Source organism: Balaenoptera physalus (genome assembly GCF_965194825.1).
Source record: "Balaenoptera physalus genome assembly, chromosome: 5".
Lineage (NCBI taxonomy): Eukaryota > Metazoa > Chordata > Mammalia > Artiodactyla > Balaenopteridae > Balaenoptera > Balaenoptera physalus.
In genome coordinates, this window is record NC_138884.1 from 11,817,581 (window position 1) to 11,845,524 (window position 27,944).

General features: G+C 34.2%; 1 protein-coding gene and 1 long non-coding RNA gene across 7 annotated transcripts in view; one reads left to right on the plus strand and one right to left on the minus strand.

The window, feature by feature from the left end:
- The window catches only part of CCSER1 (coiled-coil serine rich protein 1), a 1,319,150-nt gene that overhangs the window by 908,269 nt on the left and 382,937 nt on the right, over positions 1-27,944 (plus strand). The gene's annotated exons all lie outside the window — the stretch shown is intronic.
- Positions 17,312-26,284, minus strand: LOC309660855. Its single transcript, XR_014263683.1, has 2 exons — positions 20,871-26,284; positions 17,312-20,703 (listed from the first exon to the last, which is right to left on the minus strand). It is a non-coding gene; the product is annotated as an uncharacterized lncRNA (long non-coding RNA).

Here is a 27,944-nt window from a genome sequence, read left to right on the forward strand (position 1 = left end):
TAATGGACTGCCTGATACTATCACTAAGTCTTAACCTGAGCTCTATTAACTTTGCAGACTCGTAGACACAGAAGTAATTATTGACCAAACTTAAGATAGTTTACTACTGACTCTCATTTGTTGAGCTTAATGATCAACATTTCCATGAAGGTATATAATTCGTTACTAACGTGTAACATATTTCAGCAACTTGACAGTTTTTTTCTGACTTTTCCACATATTTTGGTGCCTCAGTAATGTACAACTTGAAAAACCGTTTGCAAATATCAAACATGTTTTCTGTTAGTTAAACATGATTCTCAAAAGATTCCTGTTTTTAAAACGATGCAAACAACCAAAACTAGAAGAAACTCTATCAAATATAATCTGAGGCAAGTGATAACCACAGCCCATCACTATAAATACGAATCTTATTCCTTTGGGAGAGTTTTTTGCTTTCTTATTCCAAAGAGATAACAGTACATTTAACTAATTACCAAGAAGGTCAAAGGCAAATAATATTTTTCTGTGTCCCTGCCCCTGACTTAGCATGTTAGGAAAAAGCATTTATATTAAAAAAAAAAAAAAAAAAGATGAGAATCTGACACAATATCCTTCTCTCCTGAAAGCACACAGTCACTAAACAGGCTGTAGGACACCAAGTCTTACCTTGAAGGAAGGCGGTAGTGTTGATTGACATCTTAGAATGAACAATTTTAAGTTCTGCATCAAGGCTATTTCATTACTTCAAATGACTTTATCTAAATCTGAGCAGAAAATTCATGGGACCTGGCCAAATTCTTATACAGGTCAGATTTCTACTCTATTGAATAAATATTGGAAGGACAGTGGGATAAAATTATAGCTGGGCCTTTATTGTGCTACAATCATGCTTGTTCAATGGTATCTTTTTATGAAAACCAAGTATATTTCATTTCAGCTCTTTTACTATATCTGTTCCAATGAACATACCCATGAATTTTATGAACAAATTGATTTTCCTTCAAAGAGCATAGTTTTCATTAAGTATTTCACATTTTATCTCATTACTCACTTTGGAGTTTGATTAGTTAGATTCATTACAGCACTGCAACATAAAAACATTTTTCATTCAAGGAATTGCTTGTGATAAAAAATACACAAGAATCAGTAAATTATTTACCAGAATACTTGAATTCTTTGTTGTAATCTAAATGTTTTTATAGGAATCAGAATTTTGACATGAGTATAGTCGTTTTACTAGTGTAGGAAGTTATTTAATATAAAATGAGATAATCACCTTTGTATTTAATTAAGTAATTATGACATTTAAATGTCCCATGTTATAACAAGGAGTTAGGAAACCTGGAGTCTGACGTGAGGTCTGGCCCAGACTAGGCACCTACTGAATATTCCTTAATTTTGTAAATCCTGAGTGTGAGCAAGTTGCTTAATCTCTCCGTTTCCTTATAATTAAATGCATTGTGTGATACTCTTTCAGAATAACTATGCAATATCCCTGATTCTATTCCCTTACAGTTGCTTCTGTACTAGTTGAAGGGAGTTAAAATTCAGTTGTTTAATTTTGTGACTATAACAATTTATAAAAAGAGAGTACCTTAGAATTTGCTGTATGTAACTGAGACAGATTTATGTATCTCTGAAATTACAGTCAGTGTTTTGGAGCTAACATTGATATAGTGTCAACCTAATTTAATTAAACCCAGAACTAGTAGGCTGGCACTGCCTCAATATTTTCTGCTGTCCATTCTTTTGTTTATCTAATTATATACCATTATAAAGAGTTCATATTCACTGTGAGCAGAACACACTGTCACAGATTAAGTGCAGTAATAGAATTGCTTTGAATGATGACATCTGTCTTTTCCATGACTCCTATGGATTTCATTGCTAGAATATGTTACTAAAATATAATATTTATCTTACTCTAAAGTAAAATCAGTGCATCCTTTCCTGATGCACACACTGTATACTAATTGTTAATATATTTTCCATTCTAAATGTTATTAAACTGTAGTAGAGTATTACTGCCTTAAATATTTTAGTTATTGTCATTAATCCTCTTCAGAAGGGAGATACATCCATGCAATTGAAAGTAATATAACTATAACAGCATGAGAAATCCTGCATTGTTTATTTTAAAACTATGTCTGGCTTAAAAAATTAGAGATGCATTTTTTCCTATGAGACTCATCCTACTGACCTGAGTACATACTTTCTCATACCTGCATGCCTTTACACATGCAGCTGTCATCTCTTCTCAAAGTGCAGTTCGATGTCCTCTTCACCCCATTGACGTTTTCCATCTCGCGAACTCTGAGGAGCACTTTAAGACTTGACTCAAGCAATCATCCCACTCAGACTGACCTAGCAGTTGCTCATCTGTGCTCCCACACTAGGATATTCTTGCCTCAGTCATGGTACATAGTACAATCTATAAATGTACCTGATTAACTCATTATCATTTCACAATTTGATAAACTCTTTAAATATAAGAACTATGTCTTATTATTTTTTAAGTGTATTTCATTGAAGTATAGTTTATTTACGATGCTGTGTTAATTTCTCCTGTACAGCACAGTATTTCGGTCATACATATATATACATTCTTTTTCATATTCTTTTCCATTGTAATTTTTCACAGGATATTGAATATAGTTTCCTGTGCTATATAGCAGAACCTTGTTGTTTATTTGTTCCATATATAATAGTTTGCATCTGCTAATCCCAAACTCCTAATTCATCCCTCCCCCACCCCCTCTCCCCCTTGGCAACCACAAGTCTGTTCTCTTTGTCTGTGAGTTGTCTTATTTTTATATCTTAGCACCTAGAACAATCTCTGCCATAGAAGTAGACACTCATTTATTGTGTATGAACGGGTGAACAATTGAATCAACAAAGATTTTCATGTTTGGTTTGCTAAGTCTCAGTAACCAGAGTTGGGAAGGCTTGCATGAAGTTAAGCATCATGAACTGAGAGTCAAAGTCTTTTTCCTAGATGGATTTACATTTTATGATATCAAAGCTTGATCCACTTTAAAATTTTTTCTGACATATCTTGAACAAGAGAAAAGCCTTCTTTTATGCTTTAACCTAATTCTGTTATCCTCCTTTGAACTACCTTTCTATCTCTACATGCTACTTGTTTTTAAGGGAAAGCAAGGTTAATATATTATTAAAACTTCATGGAAAGTAAGTCCTATGTGAGTTGCAAATGCAAATAGAAATATTGAATTTGAGCTAAATTCTCTCTATGAACTTATAATTTTATTTCTTTTATAGTTTAAAGCTATTACATGAGATTAAACCTTGCTTCTATTTCAATAAATATATCAAATTAGTACATATTTTAAATGTACAATTTCTATTATACATTTAAATTAGTATAATTTTTAAAAAATGCATTGTATCAGGAGTTATGAAATAATTACTACTTTTTTTTAAGTAGTATGTAATATACTATATTTTAACTTGTATATTATTTACATGAAACATTATGTGTAATAATGTATATCTGGGGACTAAACTCTCATTAAAACTAATTTATATATAGAAGCTTGCTTTGCAGTAAAATCTAACATTATTTCTACTAAAAAACATACCTCAGCAATTTTATTGTTATTAGTGTTATAAACATTGCATATCAATAGGTCCTATAATAAATAGTATAGTTTGTGCAGCAGTAGAGATCCACATGTACCCTGTGTTGATAATATAAAGTATATGAACATTCATGTTTGTAAAGCAGATTAATTAAAAAGTATTTGCTTTACCAGAGGATTTTTTACTTTAGAATCTATTTCTTACCTATCTTGCTTCCCTAGTGCCTTTACAAAATACTCAGATTTAAGAAAAATGCCTTACACAAAAATTTCAGAAATTCATTTGTTACATCCCACAGATGTGTAGTTAGATGTATATAGCCCAGGGGATTCATCCAGAATGAATTTATTTTATAGTTTACAAATAAATATGAATAAGAAAAATGGTAGATATTTTGCATTTTAACCTAGAGAAATGAGAACTTCTGTACATCATTGTAAAAATTTAAAAACTACCTATATAGATTTTTTTTTAATGTCTACTTAACCCAGGCAAGAGAATTAGCTCTTGTCAAAACTTATTTCAAATTCAGTGTCCCAATAAATCACAAGAGGCCTAATAAAAGCCTGAGTTTAAGCCCAGAATATATTAAGTGTATATTCTCCTTCTTAAAAATTTTTGCTTTCATGGACATTTTAGATAGTAAATTGACTGAAACTATATTACAATATATAGGCACTTGATATCTATCCATTTATTTTGATAATAAGAGAAAAAAATCTAAAGATAAATCAGAATGAGATCTATGAATAGTTTCTATCTAAAAGTAAATTTTCCATATATTCTGTTTTAAAACAATTTTTTTCTAATAATAAAGGTAATGCAACTTCACTGTCATAAGTGTAGGAAATGTGTATAAACAAGATGAATAAAATAAATCTATTTGTAAATTCAACATCCAAAGATACCTCTGTTAACCCTCCAACAAGTAGGAGATTATTCATATTTTCCATGTCTATTTACACAAGAAAATTTCGAAGAGGAGATTTAGATGAAGAAACATACCATAACTCCAACACACTGTCCATCTTTCAGCATTTTCTCTTTTACATATTTTCCTATTTCTCTATTTTTCTATATGTGTATGTAGTATAGGCTCATATTTGTATTTTTATACTTTACAGTTAAGAATTTCCAAACATTTGTCAATTTCCACATTAGCAAAAATTTTTCCGTGGCTTAATACCATAAATTAACTTAAATAATCATAAAAGAAAAATAAGGGAAGGTTTCAAACATGAAATTATATGGCCCTAAAATAAGACAAAATTTATGCCATTTTATTCATTAGGAGATAGTCATAATTTAGAATGATAAAGTACTTTTAAATTTTCACATATTCATTTATGGAATAGACAAGATGAGAAGGAATATTTTTATATGAATTTTCATAAAGGATGGCAGACAATTGAGATAAGAGCAACTATTCCATCACAAATTTGGGATTATCAATTATGTTACTGTTACTATATAGCACTATGTACTTCACAGCAAAGTACTCAACACAATTATGGATGATAATAAAGTAAAAAGTAAATCTGAGATTGAAGATGTAGTACCTGTATGCGAAAACTTGAAGTAGATAAGATAGGTTTTTCAGGACATATTTTTGTTATCATTCAGGAGGAAAATAGAGTCACAAAAGCAAGAATGTCTAGGAAGATGCCTATGACAAAGACCATTTATCCTGAGTTTGGAAACAGCTCTTTGTAATTGATTTAGCCTCTGCTCCTTCATCATCCCCTGGAGAGCAACAAGCTGAATCATGTGTCATCTCATACAAAGTGCAATCAGAGGGAGGTGGTTGCCAGAAAGCTACGGTGCTTTCACATTTGAATCTGTAAATAATCTACAAACCCTCATGATGCCTCTCTGAAATTACCAAGGGGACCATATGGATAAAATAAGTTCATGCAATATATGAGAGGGAATTGAGAGATCCTGAAAAATATGAATTTAATCAGTTTTACTATTCAGGAGACTGTGCTCCTTCTATTTCAAAACAGGTTCCTGTAACCATACTGCCCATGTGCCAAATAATCGACCTCCCCTCGTTTGTCATCCTGCTGCAGGTGCATTTCCTCAGAAAGGCCATGAGCTTAAGTATTATCATTCACACAGAGATCAATTTCTTTTGACGGCAAAGTGTTGCAGGCACAAATTTGCATTTGCGGTATGGTAATTTAAAAAAATTCTACAAATTGGAGATTTTGAATGCCCTTGCTACTTCTATCTTTTATACATTTTGCTGCTGGAAAAAAAGAAAGCTCTCAGTTCTTTTATTAAGTGTTATATAGTTGTATTTATTTTGTAAAATTATTTTGAAGTTAATAAACTATTTCCCAGCTCAGGGTCGTTCTGTCTCCTGGGTAATGACCAAAAAGGATGTATTCACTGGTCATGGTTAATCAAAGAATTAGACAAATGTATTTGGTTCAATCAAGCAAATAGTTCTTGCACACCTACTAGGTATAAGGTATTGTTATAGATGCGATGGAATATTGATGTGCCTCAGATGTCAAAAATCATATTGCTTTTGGGCACATCTAAGGTCACATTAACATAAATGCTCAAATTCCCACTGTACTTACAATACTCCTGAACTCTTAGACCTTTTGAAAAGGGCTCTGATAAAATACTTATGGCAGGCCCCAGAGAATCTGAAGCGTTGAGTTTAATCCTGTTAGTCCTGTGGTTGCTCTCCCACATGAAACCAAGGGCTTGTGCCATGTCCGTCATCCAGGCTCTGCTGTGAAGATGCTATTCGACGTCATCTTCCACTAAAATCTGCTTTGACCCAGTTTCACACGCTTCCTCCTGCATCACTCCCTTCAGCTTCTGCCTATCTAACCCCTCCCTGCCAGGCCAACAATAAAAACCAAATCCATGACATCCTTTTATAAACCTTAGCAGTTTCTTCATTTCGTGAGGCTCTTATATTCAATTGTATTCTCTCCTTCAACTTAAAATTAATTTGCACATTTTACAAAGATAAATAGATATAAACGTCAATAATTTATCAGTAACTTCCTGAATTTTCTTCAGGCTCAACCAAAGCCTCTCCCACTAAACAAAAAGAATTTCTACTCCAGTGGCCTAATTGGGGGAGTTGCAAGATGCAATCATGATGTGATTACTAAGCTAAAACATGAGTAACTTGTTTTGGAGATTAAAAAAAATAATAATAAACAAGAAATGTTTGGTTCTAATTCTAAGGGTCAGATAAGCCTTGGCATTGGAGATAGCATTGAAATGAGGATGGAAGAATGAGTCATATTTTGAATTAATTTGGAGAGAGCAAAGTGGAGGGACAGGTATTGTTATACCCGGTTGCAATACAAAAGACACAGAAACATTTAGATTGCTTCCATGTCCTGGCTATTGTAAACAGTGCTGCAGTGAACGTTAGTGTCCATTTATCTCTTTGAATTATGGTTTTCTCTGGCTATATGTTCAGGAGTGGGATTGCTGGATCATATGGTAGCTCTATTTTTATTTTTTCAAGGAACCTCCATACTGTTCTCCATAGTGGCTGTACAATTTACATTCCCACCAACAGTGTAGGAGGGTTCCTTTTTCTCTACACCCTCTCCAGAGTTTATTATCTGTAGACTTTTTGATGATGGCCATTCTGACCAGTGTGAGGTGGTAACTCATTGTAGTTTTGACTTGCATTTCTCTAATAATTAGTGATGTTGAGCATCTTTTCATGTGCTTTTTGGCCATCTCTCTGTCTTCTTTGGAGAAGGGAAAGGGCCTATAACTCCAAATTTCTAAATGTTCTCTGGATAGCAGGCTAAGTGGAAAGTAATTGTGTGAAAACAGTTAGACTAGAGCTAGACTGTGATGATTTAAGATGCTTTGGATTCTATACCAAACATTGTGAATTTTCTCAGGTGGGTAATTAGGGACATCATCAGGAAATCTGAACAGAATAATGTGTTTATGTTTCAAGTAATAGAGGAAGGCCTGACTGAAAGAAAAACTAGGACATTTCTTAGTTCACGTAACAAGAAGGTGTAGAGATAAGGTGGGTTCAGGGATAGTGAACTGAATCATACGGTGAAAGCATGCCTTCAACTCCACTTCTCTGCAGTTTTTTCCCCTCTTTATTTCTATATGGCTGAATTAATTTCAAGCATCACATTCACAGTCAACAGTGTCCAAAGGTAGGGGCTAAAGCTTTCTTTATTAAGAACTTTGCCTTGTAATTTTACCCAGTAGACCCTTGCTCCTGTGTCAATGGCTAAAATCCTTCCATAAATCTATTCAGAAAATGATCAGTGATATGGGAATGGAATTGCCAATTCCTAGATGAATTGTGATTCCCAGATTCCCCCAAAGAAGAGGCCACCTGATACGTGCACAAAATCAGGTTTGTGTTAGCAAGAAGGAAATTGGGGAAAGTATAGATAACCAGCTAAGTCTGACTGAGAAATAACAGGATGAGAGCTGCATCTTGGAATGGAAGCCGCTGAGGGGGGAAGAAAAGGAGGTTTTATGCCTGACTGGTCACACTTAGAAGACATTTCCATATTAGAACCATTGTTTCGTGTGTGCCTTGTACCCCTCACTGCTGTATATATAGTTGACAGTAAGTACTTTTTTGAAATATCTAGGCTTTCTAGGTGTTCTGAAGTGCTTGATATATGTTCAAAGTAGAGGTAAGTAAAAAGACATTCTGTAAATATCTTTTTGTTAAAACTCATATGAAATGTTTTGGGATGGGGCTGGTTGGCCAAGCCACGTGTCTGAACAGTACGCACCAGTGTTTGTGCACTGCTTCAAGGTCGGGAAATGCAAAGAGCTCTGTGCCAGTGTGTTTACAGTGAGGCAAGATTAACCATTGTCTTTTTTACTTTCGTGCATTTTGTTTCACTTTGCAGTGTATATAGTGTATATAATGGACAAATGAGTCCTAATTTTGCAACATCTAGTCTCTAGATGTTAAAGAGGTTGCCAGTATATGACGAAGTAGTTAGTAAAATTAGCACATTTTGTACACTTTGTGTTGAAATTCATAGGAAAGCTTGTTTTCTGTAAATGACTTTTGGATATGAATTTGTTCAGCCACCTCTAAGCATTACACATGCTTGAACTTGTCCACTGGATTGGCGGTGGAGAGAAGAAAGTGAGGGAGGGAATGGGTCAGGCCAAAATGGTCATATTTAGAAGATACCTCAGATTATAACCATTGTTACATGCGTGCAGTTGTATTTAACAGTGCTGTGTACATAGTGGACAAGTAAGTTCTTATATGAAATATCTAGTCTTTCTAGATGTTTAGAAGTGCTTGATGTATTTAAAAGTAGAAGCAGTAGAATAACGCTTCTTCTAAATAGCTTTTAAAAACTGATGGGAAATAACTGTCTTTGGAAATGGAATTGTTAAACCTTCTCTCTGAACAGTATACTCTGTGCTTGTTCATTGGGTTGAGGGAGGTGGGAGGGAAGATTGCAAAAGGTGTTTTGCTAGTGTGTACTAGAACACTTCAGCTTATCCATTGCTCTATATGTTACATGCATTTTGTTTAACTTTATATATTATGTATATACTGGACAAATGGGTCCCAATTTTATAATATCTAGTCTCTAGATACTAAAGAGGTCGCCAAAGTATGACAAGAGTAGAGTTAGTAAACTAACACATTTTGTACACTTTGTGTTAAAATTCTTTGAAAGGCCATCTTCTGAAAAGGACCTTTGGAAGTGAAATTGTAAATCACATCTAAGTGACACATGTGCCTATACTTGCCCACTGTTGGATGGATGGTGGAAAGGAGGTACTGGGAGAAATGAAGGGTTCTAGACTAGAATGTTCCTATGTAGAAGACACTTTCAGATATAACCATTGTTACATGTGTGTAGATTATTCAACACTACTGTGTATATACTGGACAAACTTAAGTCCTTATTTGAAACATCTAGTCTTTCTAGATGTTTAGAAGTGCACAAAGTATGTTAAAAGTAGAGGTAGTGAAATACCATTTTGTAGGTATACCCTTTTGTTAAAATTCATATGAAATATGGTCTTTTAGAAATGGAATGATCAAAATGATCAAACCCCCTCTCTGAGCAGTACACATTATTTGTGGTGGTTCAGGAAGAAAGAAGAAAGTGCAAAGGGCTTTTACCAAGACTAACCGTTGTCTGGTATGCCTCTGCGTTTTGTTTTACTTCGCTGTTTACATAGTGTACATAAAGGACAAACGTCCAAATTTACAACATCTAGTCTTCTAGATGTTAAAAGAGGTTGCGGGTGTATGACAAAAATAGCCGATAAATACATTGTGTACACTTTGTGTTAAAATTCACAGGAAAGACTTCTGAAAACAACTGGAGGAAGTGAAACTGTTAAAATCCCCTCTAAGCATTACAGGTGCTTGTTACTCTTTTCCACTGGGTGATAGAGATGAGAAGGGGAAGGGTTCTAGGCCGCGGTGTTCCTGTTTAGGAGACGCTTTGCGATTATAGCCTTTGTGTGCAGTTTATTCACTGTTACTACATGTATATATAGTGGACAAACTTTAATCCGTATTTGAAACATCTAGTCTTTCTAGATGTGTAAAAGTGCACAACATATGTTGCAAGTAGAGAGTTTAACACCTTTTAAGTATTTTTTTTCTGTTAATTCATAGGAATGGTTGTATTTGGGGAGTGGAAATTGTTAAACTTGAGTCTTGGAGAGTGAGCTGACTGTTCACTGGGTGGTGGGGAGGGGAGCGGACAGGGAAGGAAGTGCAGAGAGAAGGGTTCTGTGCCCATGAGTCTTTAGACAGCTCAGACTGTCTAACGAGCGTTTTGTTTGTGCATTTTAGTTAATATTGCTGTGTATTAAAGAATAAGCGTCCTAATGCCCAAAGTATATTAAAAGTAGCGGTAGTAAAATAATCCCTTAATAAATGCCGTTTTGTTAGTTTTTAGGAAGGGGCTGTGTCTTCTGGGAGCGTCTAAGTTCATCCACCTCTAGAAGCTAGATGTAGTCCTGTACTTAGTTGCTGAAATGTTAAGGAGGGGTAAGAAGAAGGGTGAAGGGAAGGGCTCTCAGCTAATATCTCCATATCTAGAAGACAGTTTTAGATTATAACCATAGGTCTAAATGTGCATTTTTGTAAAGTACCCATGTTTATTATGGACAAGGTTCATTCATTATTTTGCAACATCTAGGCTTTTTAGATGTCCTGAGGTGACAACGTATGATAAAAAGTAGAGCTAGTGAATTAACCAATTTGTAAATATCTTTGTTATAATTGATAAAAAAGCAGCATCTTGGACATGGAATTGTTAAACCATCTCTGAGAAATGTACGTCAGGACTTGTTCATTAGGTTGGCAGCAGAGGGGCAGAAGGAAGCATAAAAGGGAGGGATGTATGTGGATGTGTTCTTATTTTTACTTTGATGATAACCATGAATGTGTGTGCATCTCTTAGCTGTACTGTAGGAATACATTGTTAAGTAATTCAGTGGAAACATACCTCCTTGCTAATGCTTTAATAGTTTAGATCGGATAATGAATCCTCTTAAAAGCATTATACTTTTGTGTACTCTGTTGCTTTATGTCTCATTTTTAACTGAGCGTTAAGGGAATGTAGTATTTTAATCATAACTCTGCCATTATCTTTATCTGGAGGCCTGTTTCCATTTTTGTCTTTCCTGAAATTTTTGTCTCCAAGAAAGGATTCCATTTTTTTTTTTCCCTTTCAGACTGAGTTGGTGTAGTGTATTCTTGGTTACCAAAATACTCATAGCTTTGGGACTTTGAAATGGTAAATATTCATGATGTGTGAAAAAGCATGATATATAACTGTATGATCTTAATTACATAAAACTGGATGCTTAGTTGTGTTTAAATACACAAACGAGACCTAGAAGGACACATCAAATGGTAAACTGCTTGTGATGATGGATGACTTTGTTTTGTGCTTCTTGTGTTCTTTGGTTTCCTATTATGCACATGTTAACTTTTAAGCAGTAACTGTTATTTTAAAAACCTTAAAAAACTCCAAATTGCTCATTTCTATTTGTTGTTTTAAATACATAAATTAATATTCACTGTTTCAATCTAGCCTTTATAACTGTAATTAACCAACATTCACAGTATACTCCTACTTGAACTTTTGTAGACCTTCCAACTTATATCTGAATTTCATAATATTCCCCACTGTGACTAGATAATAAAGGAAATTGTTTTATACCTGAACAGGTTCTTGTCAGTCCTAAAGATTTGTCATGGTGATCTGCTTTTTTGCTGTTCTTTGTGGTTTCTCCCCTTCTTGGTCTTCATGGTCATTTATGTCTGTCTCTCTCTCTCTCTCTCATATAGCCTTTCATCTTTACATTGTAAAATATTTTATATAATTAAAATATATGTACCTAAAATGCTATGACAAAATAAATTTGATATGTTTAACAGTCTCAATTAACTCATACCTCACTGATCCTTTCAAAGGCTTACTTGATATATGACTGAACAGCTGACGGAAAAAAGCCTTGTATATTGCAAGAGAAGCAATTAACTATTTTCCCACTATGGGAAAGGAAATAACTAATTGTCTTACATAAATTGCTAATATTAGTAATGACTAGTTAAAGATCTGAACATAAGACAAAGTTTGGGAAATTAAATTGTTCTCGGTTTTTTTTATTAGGCATACCGTTTCCGTTAAAACAGTTTATATACATCATTTTCTTTCCACAGCTCTATCTACAACTTTGATGCATCATGAATAGACATAAAATAGACATTTACATACTATGTACACAAAAAGAATAAAACCACAATTTTTGTGGCTCTGTATATGTGTGTATGTATATTAGAGAAAACAAACATACAATTCTTGTGGATCTGAATATGTACACATACATTTTATAGAAAGCAGTGCTTTAGAGACACTTACTTTTTGTTCTGAAAAACAATGGAGTGAATAATGGAATAGTATCATCTAATATGCCACCCATATTCACATTTTCTCAACTGTCCTCAAAATTCACAGCTATTTCTATTTTATTTTTTCAGCATAGGATCCAATTAAGCTATTTTTATTCATAGCTATTTTTCTTTTATTTTTTCATAGCTATTTTTCTTTTATTTTTTCAGCATAGGATCCAATTAAGACTCATGCACTGTATTTTGTTTTCATGGTACTTTGATCTCCCTTCATCTGAAATAGTCCTTCCCTCCTTTTTTGGTGTCTTTTGATATTAATATTTTTGAAGATTCCAACTATAATGTTGTATAGAACGCTTCTCAATCTGGCTTTGTCTGATAGTTTCCTCATTGTTTGATTCAGGTTATTTGTGGCAAGAATATTGTATAGGCGATATGTATACAAGCAGCATATAATAGTTTCCTCATTGTTTGATTCAGGTTATTTGTGGCAAGAATATTGTATAGGCGATATGTATACAAGCAGCATATAATGTCCTTGTTTTTCATAGATACACACTGAATTATTTAAGCATCAAGTATCATGGTATATGCAACTACTTGCAAATGGTTCAGCAAAAGAAAAAAAAAACTGTGTGTGTGTGTCTATCTATCTGTATCTATCTACAGAGAGCATGAGAAAAAGAGAGAATCAGATACAGAGCAAGGGACAAAGCAAGTGGAAACAACTGGTGAATCTAGGTGAAGAGTTTACCAATCATCATTGAACTAATCTTTCAACTTTTCAGTAGGTTTGAAACATTTCAAAATAAAAAGCTGGAGAAACAATGAGTGGGACAGTGAAAGGCGTTTGATATAGAATTGATGAACTGAGGTAGAGCAGCCATTCAGCCACTTGCTGGCTCTGTGATTTTGGATAAATCATTGAAAATAGCTAAACTCATATATCTCAACTTCAAAATGAAGATGAAAATACTGAATTTATATGCCATTTTAAAGATTAAAAAAGATAACAGACACCAAAGCTCTTCACACAGTACAACTGGATATAGAATACGAAACAACTGCAGATTCTTCTCAAACTGGAAGCCCAGTGCATTCTATTATCTTACAGAAAGACCTGGGAAATGAATAAGGAATATATTCATCATTTTAAAAAGTGATGGAAGTTTAAATTGGTTTGTTGTTCTATTAGAGAAATGAATTTTGCGTAGTTCAGATGACCTTGGTGACTAAATAAAATGAAGTTCAGGGGTGACTAGTGTATAGCTTATTAATTTAGGGAGTCAGTAAAGAAAACCCATGCAAATATAAGATGAATAAGGATTCTTATAGTGTACAAAAGGTCAGAGAGGGCATTAATATAAGAATGTGAACAATTCAAGGCTGAATCTAAATTAGGAAACTGACACGAGGATATTTAAAGCTAATGTTATAGCAGTAGAGAACTCCCTCTAACTTCAGATTGATTTCACAGTTGCCCTGAAACTAGAATGGGGTCTGAAGAATTGCTTCATTCATTCTGTGGGTAGATATTTATTGAGCACCTTTTTTTTTCTTCTAAGCCCTCTGTTAGTGTTACAATATAAAAATGTATGAGAAGAACATCCCTGCCATCAAGGAGTTCACAGTCAAGTGGAGCAGACATATATAGGCAGTTAAATTTATGTCTTCCCTTGGGGTAACGACTATATTTGGATGCTCATTTAAAAGCAGCATCTAAACATTTCTTGGAGTATTGGGACAGTTTTGTGAAAGTAGTTACGTTTGACAAAGAACTTTTGGTTTAGAACAGATGATTTCACCTGTAAAAGGGGGAAAAAGTAACTACTCCTGATCTTAAAATATAAGACATTTTAGAGACTTAAGACTCCTTTACCCTTAGATTGTATAAATTCTAGGTCAACAATTAATAAGAAAATATATACTGAAATAATTTTTTTCTATATAGACTTTAGATTTGCATTTCTTGGGGATAGAATTTTTGCTGCCTGATTTGGTTGGGGCTTTATCTATGTGTGAAACAAACTCACTAGCACATTGAAGCTAAACTCTAAATTTTCAAATAGTATTTAAAAGATGGAAGAGTCCTGGATGTTGTTATCCAAGTGAAAGCTTTTGCTGTCATTCTTCCTCTTTCTTATCTTCTTTTCTTCTTTCTTTTCTTTAAAAGAAATATTAATTGGTTTTGTTCTCTTTTCTTCTTCCCTTCTGATCTCTTTCCTCCTTTCTCTTTCCTTTTCCTTCCATTCTTTAGAAGTAAGGTCTGATGAGCCAGGAACAAAGAGAATTCAGGGTTCAAGAGGTGTCATGATCATCAGTGGGTCTGAGGACTCATTGGGGTGAGGGATCAGGTAATAGAGTCAGACGTTGTTTACACAGGGAATGTGCTAGCAAATAATTATACTAATGATAATGGGCATTGACTTCTCACCGTTAGGGAAGAGATTTACAAATATGGAAGTAGTGAAGGCAGATTGACATCTGCGGTGTTGAGTTGGGCTTGGAGGCATTAACATGAACTTTTGATTTTTAATAGGAAAAAATACTGATGTAGATAAATGTCTGTATGTGTGTGTGCTTATCCATACACATATTTCCTAGCTTTGTCTTTTGAGAGGGCCAAGAAGCAATGACATGCAGAAGCAATGTTTTCACCAAGCACCCGGATCTTAAATATGACTCTCTACTCCAAGACACCAGAGTTCTTGGAGTAATGATTGGTAACAGGGGTGGGGCAGTAAAAGTCCAGGATGAGTCTGCACGCAACCCTATTTTACAAACCAGTACTCACAAGATGATGGGTTGTGTCAAAAAAAAGAAAGAAAAAAAATTGAGGAGCTGGCCTAAAGAATCTTCACTAAGCAAATGTAGGACAATTTGAGCATCAAAATAAATACTGATAATAACAGATTATTACCTATGGAATAAAATAGAAACCGTTGAGTCCCTACTGACATAAAAAATAAATATTAATTAAACAAATGGGGAGAAGGGAAAGTTCTTCCTTACAATAGAATGCCAACTAATAAATGTAGATGAATGGTGAATTAGAAAATCACCATTTGACAGACAACCAACATAACAATAATTGATTTAGATAAGAATTGTCGATGGGTGCTAACTAGACAGTGAAAATTTGGAGAATAGAATAATTTCAGAGTCTTGAAATAGCACCTCCCCAAATACTTATTAATTACAAAGGGGAAAATGGTAACTTTGCAGTTGTGGTTGAAGCCATCATCTTAACTAAAGCGTCACTGGTAATGGAACAATTGACATCATTTTTGTAATATACCTCATAAAATTCAGAATCTGGAACTAATCATAAAGAAATGTCAAATAAGCTAAAACTGAGAGGCATTCTATAAACTAACTGGTCATACTCTTAAAATGTATGAAGTTCACAAAAGTAAAGGTAAGATTTAGGAGCAGTTCCAGATCGAAGGAGACTAAAGGGATATGACCAAAAAATACAACATATATTCTTGGATTGGATCCTAGACCAGAAGGAAAAGATATCTGAAGAGGGAATTATTGGGACCATTGTCAAAATCTGAATGGAATTTGTGTGTTAAATGGTAGTCTAGATGGTGGTATTGTCTTCAGTGTTAATTTACTGACTTAGATAGTTGTACTCAGGTTTTATAGAGAGTATCCTTTTAACTTAGAAAAGTCACACTAAAGTTTTTAGGGTTTATAGGGAATCCTATCTACAACGTATATTCGATTAAGTAAGACTGCAATAAAAATACTATACACATATACACACAGGAGAGAGAGAGAGACAAAGAGAAGCAGGAGAGAGTGGAAGGGAAGGAGGAAGAGAGGGAGGGGGGAAGGAGAAATAAAAATAGTAAGATATTCACAAGTAGGGGCCCTGGGTACTGGATGAAAGCAGTTATTTATGTTATTTTTCCTCTTGTTAGTAACCAACTATAGATTAATATCTCCTATGTTTGCTTATAAAACCCTTCTCACCACCTTCATGGAGTTCTGATGTGTTCCAAATATTAAACTATAGGCAAGGAGATTCCTTTGCCTTTTAAAATTACTAATGAAATTTAACCAAGCTTTCTTTTTCCTTTATCTCTCTCTCTCTCATTTCTCCCTTCCTTCCTCCTCTTTTTCTCATTTCCTTTTCCTTCTCTTCTTACTTCCTTTCATTTTTCTTCTCAACTTCCTTTATTTTAAAAATTTTACTGTTACTATTTTAGGTCTTTTATGCCACTTTATCCCGTTTGACATGAATAGAAGTAATGGAGATACATTTTAAAAACATCAAATAAAATGCAAGACTCTTTTCATTACTAATTTCTAATTCCTTTTTTAAACCTGTGTGGGTACATGTGTGTGTATTTGGGTGTATTCTTATATGTTCACTGTCTTATGTGATTTTAGGAAATTGAGATTTTGTTCTTTTTTTTTTTTTGGGGGATTTTTTTTTTTTTTTTTTAATTCAGACATAAAGTCACAAAAATTATACTCATCCTCATCAGATTTTGTTCTTTTGAATGATTTCCTACAAGTTATTCCTACAAGTTATTCCTACAAGTTATTTATATTCTCCATATCTTTCTTTCTAAAATTTCAGAATATAACTAATGACATCTGATTCTTTTTCAAAAAATAGTCTTATTTATTACATTGATGACAATGAACTTATAAAATATAGCCAGTTTTGATTGTGCACAGCAGGCATCAGTTCATTATAAATGAACAAGATTAGAAAAGCAGAATATTGGAAATCACAAGTCCCAAATAGTTGATAATCCCTGTAGTAGTCATGAGTCCAGATTTCAAAGAGACCTCCAAAACTTCAAAGCCAAGAGCATTGGTATCTTATGTGTTCATTAAATTCTTTCCTATGTTAAATTGCCAATTAATGGAAGTGGTACCCAGACAAACTCACTATGTCTGAAATTCAGTAGCAGATATCTGATTAGGTCTCTTCCTCTTTCTCAACCAACTTACAAGGATCTGTTACAAAAAGTGTTTCACTACCTTATTAAATAAGTTAAATTTAAATAAATTAAAATTGTCATAGTGGAGTGACAAGTATTTTTGCCTTGTACTCTGAATCTATTCAAATATATTTTATTGTAAATTTATTCTGATTAGTTGTAAGATAGTTTGAAGCACTTTCTAGGATACAAATATAAAATTTCATTTATGTTAAAATCCACATGTTAAATCCCAAGTGATCCTACTCCTTTAAAAAAAAAACAAACTTTTATTTTACTGTAAAGCAATACGATAAAGCAATAGTTTGGGTAAAGAAAGTAAATGGGAGAGGTAGTGGTAGGTTAAAGCATACTGTTAAAGAAGGGTCTTTGTAAGCCTCTTGCAAATCTACCATTATGTGGAGATCTTAGGGAAATAGCCAGAAATGCAGATAAAACTGCTAGATTTGAGGATTTAACCACATAGGGAAAATGACCCAAGCACTATTTATTAATCGTCTATTTTGTGCTAAGCATCGTGCTATTTACTTTCCTCAGAACAGCTGTTTGAGAAGGATTTATTTCTTCAATTTGTAGAAGAAGCAAGTTAGAGCGAGAGACTTTGAGTGGTACTTCTAAATGCTCTGTCTGAGATTTGCATTTTTATTTTAACATACATTGAACAGAAAGAGGAAAAAGATAAGAGGTAGGAGAATCCAGAAAAGGGTATAAATGTATTCATTGTAGGGGGGATCTTAGGAGTGGAGTATTGGAGTCCTGAAGTGTTCTTGATTAATAAAAGCTATCTTTCAACACCACCAGCAAAATGCATTAAAAATATTGCAAATATCTGAGGCAACATTTAAGAGCAGGGTTGGTAAGTACAACCTAAAAAATCAAATTTAGGAAATTATGTTAAACTAGACAGTTACCTAATGTCTAATATAGATTTGTGGCAGGCAGGAAGAACAGTGATTGAAACTAAGGGCAACACAATTGATTTCCTAAAACCCTTTTATATAAATTTGCCAGCTACTATTTTTTAGCTTGTCCATTAAGACTAGTTTCCTTTACAGGTTCTTGTTTTGAAAAAGGAGAAAATTTCTTGTTCATGAGAAAAGTTATCTGAGGAGAAATTACATGTGCACTGGGGATAAGTAAAATATTTCTTATTAATTTGTAAGATGAAATGATTCTTATTAAACAGGTCTTTGATGGATGCACAGAAATAATGAAAAATTATGCTTTATTCCTAATAATTAGTGTGTATATGAAATAATTATTTTTAAATTTAGACATCAGGTTCTTTTTGCAAATTAGACAAATTGTTTTCTTCCTTTTGACGCTCTGAGACTCAACTGCATTGTGTGTGTAGGAGGGAGAGTTTCCCGTACAACACTAAGCAATTCTCAGACACCAGAAGATAGAATCAGCTCCCACAGGTAAAGGGTTCATTCCCACAAGACCACCCTCTCCTTCAGATGCCAGTTGCAAACCGAGGTTGTTACCTGTGCTTCTGCAGACTGGTTACAAATTGAGGGTTCCAGTAAACCCCTCCAACACAGGATACCAGTGGCAAGTCCAGGTTGTTACCTGTACTTCTGACTGGCTATAAATCAAAGGTTCCCACCTCCCTCTCCTTGGGTTCAATTAATTTGCTAGAAGAGCTCATGGAATTCAGGAAAACCTGTTTACTCACTATATTACCAATTTATTACAAAGGATATTAAAGGATATGAATCAACAGCCACATGAAGAGATACATAGGGCAAAGTCCCAGCCTAAGGAACTTCTGTCCTTGTGGCACTTGGGTCCTGGCATGGTGACATGTGGAAGTGTTCTGGTTCTCCAGTGTGGAAGCTCCTTGAACCCCTTCCTTTTGGACTTTTGTGGAGGCTTCATTATGTAGGCATGGTTGATTAACTCATTGGCCATTGGTGATTGACTCAAACTTAGCCCCTCTACCCTCCCTGGAAATCAGGGTCTGGGACTGAAAATTCCAACCCTCTATTCACAGTTGGTGCCCCTGGCAACCAGCCAGCCTTAGGTGCTTTGCAAATGCATCTTTGTTAATATAAATCCAGTTGTGGTGGGAAGGGCTTGTTATGAATAGCAAGACATCTCTTTCGCATTTATGGCTCTGGAACTCTGAAGCATTTTCAGGAACTGAAGACAAGAGCCCAATATTATAACAAAAGATACTCCCATGGCTCTTATCACTCAGGAAATTCCAAGGGTTTTGGGAGCTGGAATTGTGGATGAAAACCAAATATATATGAGAAATATATTTTGGTCATCTGAATATATATATATGAATATATATATAAATATATTTCTTATAAATCACAATATCTCACCCCTCATACTGTACTATATGATATCTGAAAATATTGTATAGTGATGAGGACAAGATAATAGAGAAGCAGGAAATTAATAGATTAATTCCTTTTGGAGTATTTGTTATAGCTTTATAAATAATATTCAAAATATTAAATACATTTGACTTAAAATATTAACTTAGTGGTATTATTTAATAATGGTCTTTTAGGACTGTGATAATAAAATTATTTTTTAAGCTTTTATTTAGATTTTCAGATTCAGAATAATAATTTTTAGAAGCTATGCCTTGTGAGTTACCCTGTATGTTTGGTATTAGAATTATTTACATTCCCCTTGTCTGAGTCAATCTAAAAAATAAAATAAAATTTCCACCTTTTGGAATTCAAATAAGTATTAGTCTATCATGTTTGATTAAGGAGTGGATTTTGACCATTCCATATAAGCTCCATCTTCCTCCAAGTGAAAATTAATTATTCAGTTGAAGTGAAACCGTCTGTGGTAATAAAAGTTAGAGACTGCAGACCGCATTTTTACATCGATTGCCTTTGGTGACTACAGTCCATTCCTACACGATGTTCTAATGTCGCCTGTTGCTGAGGACGCCATCTAGTTAAGTCCTGTGGCAAACCTGGGTTGAGCAAGTCTATTGGCACCATTTTTACAACAGCATTTGCTCGCTCTGTGTCTTTGTGTCACATTTTGGTAATTCTCACGTTTCAAACTTTCCACCAGCAAAAAGATTATGACTTACCGAAGGCTCAAATGATGGTTAACATTTTTTAGCAGTGAAGTATTTTAAATTAAGGTATGAATATTATTTTTTTAGACATAATGTATTGCACACTTAATAGACTACAGTATAGTGTAAGCATAACTTTTATGTGCACTGAGAAACCAAAAAATTTGTGTGACTAGCTTTATTGGGATATTCCAATTTCTTGTGGCCTAGAACTGAAGCCACATTATCTCCATGGTATACCTGTATTGCTCTTCTGTTTACTCTTTAATCACTTTGATTTGCCTTTAGTTTCAATTTTTTATTATAGTGGACTTTCACAAGGGAGGGTGCTAGGATCTGTTACTTGTCCCGCCGTCCCTCCTTTCTCTTCCAGGCAAACCTAATCTGTATGCCAGCTACTTGCAAATGTTCATTTTCAGGTTAAATTTGTCTTCTGGAACACTCATTTGGTAGCTCTTGTTACCTAAAAGCTAACTTGATTGACAATGAAATCTTGGCCTTTGCCCTTAAGCCTGGTCCTTTTATAGGTTGTTTTATATGCCATTCACTATTTACAGTAACCGAATAGGTTTCTAATTATGAAAAATTGGTTTTGTTTCTTACTTATTTAATATTTCTATTCGTAAAGTTGTTCTTAGAAGAAAATAAAATAACCCTATACTTTAAAAATAACTTTTTAGTTTAAAGTTATTTATGTCTTTAACTCAGAGAGTGTCGAGTCTTTGAGAAGAAATATGGACCAATCTTAGAATTTTTAGTGTCAAAATGCTGCTCCACCATATAATACCTGAATATTGACCTAAGAAATAATACCTGAATATAGTTTTTGTCATTACACTTTTAAGATAATTTTGCTAATTTCAATTTAAATTTTTTAAATTACTTTTACTGGATTTATAGATGTACTTAAGGGTAAAAAATACCCCACATATCTGATTTCCTAATCTTAAAAATGTTATATAGGTATATTTTTCTCCAAGTCATCATTACATAGATATAATATTACAGAGATAAAAAATCATCAATACTAACAAATAGCTATCTGCTGCTTGCTATACTAGATACTCTTCCATTTACATATATTACTTCATTTAATCCTCACACAACCCCTTGAGGTGGTAAAATCCCTAATCTATAGATTAGGAAACTGGGACACATGGCTTAAATCACTTTCCCCCAGAAGTGGTAGGGCAAAATTGAAGCCCAGTATTAAGACTCTAAATTCTCTGTATAAACTGCCTCTCACAGTAGGATTATGATGATGACTATTATTATTTCCATCATCTTTATTATTTCATATGTTCCTGGTAATTTAATTTCTCTACCACTTTTTCATATATTCTTTCACTGGGTCAAGGTCTCCAGTTCTTTATACTGCTAATTTTATTCTAGTACATTAGCTCCCATCTACTTTCATTCAGCAACCTGTATGTCTTGACTAAATATTTCTTTAATACTTAGCTTTCCCATGTTGTTTCCTTTTATTTCCTGTGAGACTAAGTACTAGAAAATTTCTTATTAAATTTATTTATTCCTATCCCTAGACTGGGATATGCTGGTGCTCATAGAGCCTCTGTAGAGGATGATAGTGGAAGGTCATTTATTAGGAAATCAGGAATCACATTTGATCTAGAACAGTGTTCAGCAAAATACAGCCAGTGGGGCAAATGTAGCTTGCTGCTTATTTTTGTATGGCTTGCAATTAAGAATACATTTTCTGTTTTTCAATGGTTGAAATAAATAAGTAAAATATTTTATAACACACAAAATTATATAAAATTCAAATTTTAGCATCCGTAAATAAAATGTAATGGGACACAGACCTGCCCATTTGTTTATGCTTTACCTACTTTCACACTACAGTGACAGAGGTTGAGTAGTTGGGGAAAGCTCTGTGGCCCACACAGGCTAACATATTTACTCTGATTCTTCACAGATAAAGTTTGTCAACCTCCAGTCTAGAACCTTTCTGTTCTAATGTGTTCACTCCTTCCTGACATGAAGAGTTTAGTCTCTGCCAGATAGTGTTACACAGTTCACCTGCCACCAGCTCAGACCTCAGGCATTTTCAATCTTGCTCTAATTCTTGTATAACTTTGCCTTATGGAAAAATAAACTATTTTAGGCAGAATGATCCCATATTTATCTATCCTTGTTAATATCCTTAAGCAGTTAAAACTTTTATTGTTTGTTCAAAGCTAGACTTGTTTTGCGGGACTGAAGTACTAGGAGTCATTTTTAAGAAAATATATAGGAAGAAAATGCGTAATACTGTAAGTTAAAATTAATAAGTAATAAAACACTTTTGGTTTTCCTTTTCACGATTCCAGCAGCTTTATAAGGCATTTCTCGTTGTCTAATTATGTATTATTGTATTTATCAGTGTTATCATCTTTCTAATAGTGATTTTTATTTTCTCTTAGGATTTAAATATGTTACTTGGCATATAATGATAACAGATACTTTCTTTTTGTACTTTGATGTTCAATATGCAGAAATCTTAAACTGTCTGAACATCAAATACAATTCAACAAGTGATAACATGCTTCATTTATATGTATATCTCCATCTATATGGTAATGTCACAGACAGCACTTAGGGAACCTACTCCCACTTGGCTGGGTCTTGTCTTTCCAGCATTTGTAACTTTTATTGCAAATGAAATGTCAAACCTAATGGCCTAAATATGACACCCAATCTGAGATCCCTATCTCCCTGCCATAGGCATATTCTTTACAGGTAGCATAATAAGCACTCAAACATCTTTTTGATTGTTCATGTTCCTTTTCAAAGTCTTCCTGTATTTAGCAGAGAACAAGGCAAAGCAGATCTCCAAAAGTTAGATTGAAGCACTTTTCAGGAAACAGGAGGATCCTATTCTTCACTTATACTTGAATTTGTACTAAGTTATAGAACAAGGTTAAAAGTAGTATATTCCACTTCTCAGAAAGCCATATTTGGTAAAATGCCATGTTGATTCTGATATTTACGTCTACTCAGCCTACTGTCTTTGTGAAACAAAAGAAGGATTGTATTAGATCAGATAAAATTACAGTGTTAGATTCAGGGGCACCAGTATTGAATGCTTCTCACTCAGCGCAGCAAAGGAGCAGTATTTTGCACTTTCAAACTATTTAAATATCCATCCGTTAATATTAAGTATGATATTTGAAGTTTAAAATACACTGAGTGCCATCTTATGCGCTCCCTTGTGTAAACGTATTTTTATTCTATGAGGGTTACCCTTTTTGGCACAGAGCGCCCTGCAAGGCAGGATTGTTTTGCAGTTCAGGAAGAGGAATGGTATTAGTTTTGGTCCCTTTTCAGAAAAGTCAGCAATCAGCTTTGCTCCAGAGCTATTGTCATCAAATTTATTCACTGTCTCCCAACTTCGTAAATTTTTTTCCCCTTTTATCCTTAGAGGAAATTCTGCTCTAATGTCATAGTATTATATACTACGTCATTTCTACTGTATGGCACGTAGAAAAACTTTGTGTCAGTTTACCAAAATTTTCCTGTGAAATATAATGGGAAAATCTTGGAATTTAGAAAATCTCTCTCTCGCATACGCATACACATGCACACACGCACACACACGCACACACACACACAATTTTTCAAGCCTTTAGTTTTGCTAGGGTCTCAGTAATTCCTATTTGAATCTCAAAGTTGCATAGTGACTCCTTTTATTCCTGGCTCGATGCTGTGATTTCCCACAAAGTAATAAATACCATTGAAACAATCAATGGGAGAGTCACAAGACACGTGAGACCTAGGAGTTACTGGGAACAAAAACACATGGGTTTACTATTTCAAAAATATCTCCCCTTTAAACTTCTTGCCAGGATTGTAACTTCTAACTCTCATCATGACCTTCTCTTCCTCTCATTCCAGGCCTTCATGCAATTTAAGCTTCCTACAGTATGGCTCAGATCATATTTCTCCCCTTCTCAGACTCTCAGTGATTTCCCACTGCCTGTTAAATTAAGTACTTAGCTGAGTTTTAGCATTTGAGATGTTACTAATATGTCCCTGACTAGCTTTAAATTTGTCTTTCCTCTTATACATTCCCTGGGCTTCAGCAACCAGAACTTTCCCACTGATTAGAATGTGCCCTCTTATAACTCTGCCTGTCTACACATGACTGGCCTAAATTCACCATTTTATTAAGTCAATATGCTCAATTAAAAATGTCATATCTCAGCCTCTCTTGCAAGTAGTATTGAGCATGTCTCACTGTTAGGATCAATGTTGGTTAAATACAAGTTGAAACGTCTTTAAAAATTAGGCAGATTCGATTGGCCTGTGCCTTTTTGACTTTGACATGTCCATCTACTTTCTGCATGAAATGTAGACATAAAGGTTGAAGCTGTAGGACCCATCTTGAAACTTGAAAATGCTAGGAGAACCTAAAAGACCTGTACCCTGACATCTTAGGACATTGTATTAGACTTGAATGCCTACTTCTTGGCTTAAGGTTGCATCAGAGAAAACATACCCTTATTATGTGAAATACTCTGTTATTTGGATATTTTGTTACATCAGGGCTAACTCAATCCTTAAATGTTGTGGATATTTACAGGTGCTTGTTGGATCCTGCATTGTGAACAAATCCAATAAAAAAAAAAGAGCAAGAAAAGTATATACCAAAAGATCAAAAAAGTGCAGAGACAAACACATGCGAAAGAACTTGTACCTCTGCCTGGAAACATACAACTGTGATATTTGTTAGTGAAATGAACAGAAGGGTGGGTAACCCCCAAATAGAAAGAAGGAGATAACTCACATATCTCATACTTTGGGTGTGAATTTTTTTTGTGTCCGATAGCACCTGATTCAAGGCAGCTCTAGGTTTAAACCATTTTTAACAGTTTATTTAGATTGATATTTTAGAGTTTATTATTCATGTTTTCTCCTTGCAAATAAAAACTCAAAACCTTTTTTTCCTAATGAATTTTTAGTAGATAATCCCGGTAAAGAGTGTATACCCACACTATTTCCCATAACTGATCTTCGTTGATGAGTTGGGGGAAATTCATAGTATTGAACTTTTCTTTGCTTTTACAATGCAAGCCTGGAACATACAACCTGCAAGCAATCCACCATGTTCTGGTCCGGGAAATGAATGACCATTTTCTAAGGCACCTGCCAGTTCCATAGAGTTCACTGGGCATGATAAAGTTATATGATCTTTAACCAACTTCCTAGGCACAACCCAGCCTAGGCACACTGTGCCTGAGCAAGGAATGAGGACCTGCTGACCACATGGTCCTCCTGATTCACAAATGATTTCGGAGAGCTGCCTACAGAATATGCATATGTTGTAGTCTTTGCAACAGAGTTGCAAATCTATCTAAATCTAGGACAAACTTTTTTTTCCATAATAGACAGAATAGAAACATCTTTGCAAAGTAATCAGTATAATAGCTTATTATCACATCCCAAACAGGACTCTGAAGATTATAACTAGAAAGAAACTCGGAAAAAGGACATATATTGTATTAAACACATTTCATTCCTAAATATTTGCCCTTTCATCCGATAGGAGAATATAGCTGGAAATTTAAACTACAGAATTATGCCTAGAGACCTAAAAGTCTAAGTTATTGTTTACACAAGTTCAACTAATTGCTTGATGTAAATAATTACTTAGCAGATAATATCAGCAGACATCTGCTTGCTTAATTGTAGAGAGGTTTCTCTTGAGTAGCCTAGCTTCATAAATTAATGCTGAAACTTGGCTGAGTCACAAAGTAAGCAAAACAAACATTGATTGTAGTCAGAAGTCACAGAAATATTTCTGAAATAGACTTTTAACAAATTGTCAGCTTAACTTATTTTCCACCTACTCAATTTACGAACATACATAGTATCCTGGAATTTCCATTTTCAGAGTTTTGTCTCAACTATCATAGTACCCCAAGGCTCAAATAATTTGATTCCCCTGAGCTCAATTTTTCATTTCCAGGAATATGACACTTCTCTGTACTATTTTTTACCTAAATTATATATCTCATATAAAAGAATGGAATATCTAGGCCAAATTTGAATGTGATATTCACCTGACAATTCGATGTAATAAAATGATCTAATATACATAATTATTTTGTTAAGCTATGAATCAAAACTGTCACCATGAAGAATAATAATTTTGGATAGGACAAGTTTAATGCATTTTAATATTATTTATTTGATATGTCGATCCATTTAAGGTTTTATGATGCTCTCCTTGAGAAATTCAGGGTTAACCTTTGCTACCTGATACATGTTTTTCCCTCTAAAGATATTCATTCTTTTTTTTTTTTTTTTTTTTTAATTTATTTATTTATTTTTGGCTGTGTTGGGTCTTCGTTTCTGTGCGAGGGCTTTCTCCAGCTGCGGCAAGTGGGGGCCCCTCTTCATCGCGGTGCGCGGGCCTCTCACTATCGCGGCCTCTCTTGTTGCGGAGCACAGGCTCCAGACGCGCAGGCTCAGTAGTTGTGGCTCACGGGCCCAGTTGCTCTGCGGCATGTGGGATCCTCCCAGACCAGGGCTCGAACCCGTGTCCCCTGCATTGGCTGGCAGACTCCCAACCACTGCGCCACCAGGGAAGCCCAAGATATTCATTCTTCCTTACATTCAATAAAATAAAAATTTCTAGGTTCTGATGTATTTTACAAGGCAAATTACATTTTTTAACCTAAGTTTTATAATGGTCCAATGATATAAATTGATATTTTTAAATGTTATATGAAATGCAGAAGCAATATTAAAAATACCATGACCCTCACAATATCGTATTATATATTATTAATAGCTTTGAGTTTAGAAACAGGAACTCTAGATTCTATTGTCTGATTTCACTGTTCAGTGACTTAAAAAGTCAAAATAATCCGCCACATTAGAAATACGTAAATATACATATGTTTAAAAACAAATTTTGCTAATCTATACAAATGGATAAAAACATATTAAACATATTGATATTCAAAAATAGATATCAATACTTTAAAAGCTTTTTAAAAAGTATATTTATTTAACTCTGGCTTCAGAATGCATTTTGCATATTTTAATAGCATATTTTACTTAATATTTTTTCATATTCTAGTAATAAATTTAGGTTATTGAAGAAAACTAATTATTGAGTAAAAAAAGTGTATCTGACCTACATTTACCTGTTGGCCTTGCTCATCTGCAAAATGAAATGCTCGTGGAACAACCATATGTTTATTGTCTAGTGACTGTATTTAAAGAGCTCTGCTAAGTAATTAGACATGAGGCTAAAATGAAGATTTTGATACATTTATTATTTGTGACTTTAAAGCAATTGAATGAATGTTTGCCCAAATCACTCTGGTCTCCTAGGAAACAGAAATTAGTCAAGGAAAATCTCATAAATAAATATATAAAAGTGATAATGGGCTTTCAGAGGCATTCGCAGTCCTTGCTACCTCCAGGAAAAGACTCCAGTGTG